The sequence below is a fragment of the Aythya fuligula genome, chromosome 3, assembly GCF_009819795.1.
Source record: "Aythya fuligula isolate bAytFul2 chromosome 3, bAytFul2.pri, whole genome shotgun sequence".
In the NCBI taxonomy this organism is placed as follows: domain Eukaryota; kingdom Metazoa; phylum Chordata; class Aves; order Anseriformes; family Anatidae; genus Aythya; species Aythya fuligula.
The window spans coordinates 38,919,171-38,920,567 of NC_045561.1; the positions used below are offsets into that span (position 1 = coordinate 38,919,171).

The following is a 1,397-nucleotide window of genomic DNA, read 5'->3' on the forward strand; positions in this document are numbered from 1 at the left end:
AAGTGGTGGACTCCTCATTCCTGGAGTTATTTAGGAGACATGGGCATGTGGCACTAAGGGACATCGTTTAGTGAGGGGTCTATGTAGGTCAGGTTGATGATCTTGAAAGTTTCTTCCAACTTAGGTTATTCTATGATTCTGATTAAACAAGTAAGACTTGAGGATTGTCTGTCCCAGCTCCAGAGCACTATAATCCTCCCTGCAAGGTGTCCTGGTCAGTAAGTGAAGAACAGCATTGCATACTAGCACCCATATCTTCTGCTGAGGTTAGTATTGCCAGGTTGTTCCAGGACCTGTGGCTCATTCAACATCTATACATCTGTATATGGACCAGTGATGAGCTGATTATAGAAGCACAGAATATCCCAAGTTGGAAGGGGCCCATAAGGATCATTGAGTCCAACTCATGGCACCACACATGTCTACCCAAAAATTCAGACCATGTGACTAAGTGCACAGTCCAAATGTTTCTTAAACTCCAACAGGCTTGGGTGCAGTGACTATGTCTCTGGGGAGCCTGTTCCAGTGTGCGAGCACCCTCTCAGTGAACAACCTCTTCCTGATGTCTAGCCTGAACGTCCCTTGTTTCAGCTTGATACGATTCCCTCGGGTCCTATTGCTGGTCACTAAAGAGAATAGATCAGCGCCTGCCCCTCCACTCTCCCTTATGAGGATGGTGTAGACTGTGAGGAGGTCTTCCCTCAACCTCCTCTTTTCCAGGCTGAACAGGCCTAGTGACCTCTGTTGCTCCTGGTACATCTTCCCCTCTAGGCCCTTCACCATCTTTGTAGCCCTTCTCTGGACACTCCCCAATAGTTAAATGTTTGCACATCGACGAGGATGGGATTCGAACCCATGCGTGCAGAGCACAATGGATTAGCAGTCCATCGCCTTAACCACTCGGCCACCTCGTCCCATTATCTCCTCTTGCTAATTGATTATGGATCTCCCGTAAATCTGTTGGTTTCCTAAGGGGTGTAGTAGAACTTTTCTCTAAGTCAGATTAAATCTAGCGGTTCTTCAGCTTGGAAGCCGTGCTGCCAAAGGGTTTGTATAGAATACGAACATTACAATACAGTAGTAATGTTTGGTAGCAAATTAGTGGCTTGATTGCTTACAAACTTTGATTTTAATGAAGTTATTTTGGATGTCAGAGCTGCAAAAGCTGAAATGATGTAAGTTGTTGGAATAAACGTGTATGTAGAGTTTAGCCTTCGTGGCTTTACAGAATTACTCAGACTTCCTTTATTTAAAAAAGGAACCACATTTCCCACGTACTAAAAGCGACAGTCCTATGGTAAAAAGAAGAACGTGGTAATCCACAGCTTGATGATAGGGGACAGTGTGATGCAGAAATGAGCATTGCTTCAATATGCTGATCCAGATGCACATGCATG

At 44.9% G+C, this 1,397-nt stretch overlaps 1 non-coding gene across 1 annotated transcript; it reads right to left on the reverse strand.

Moving 5' to 3' along the window:
* Positions 1 to 832: 832 nt before the first annotated feature.
* TRNAS-GCU lies at positions 833 to 914 on the reverse strand. The gene has a single exon. It is a non-coding gene; the product is annotated as a tRNA-Ser (tRNA).
* Positions 915 to 1,397: the final 483 nt, after the last annotated feature.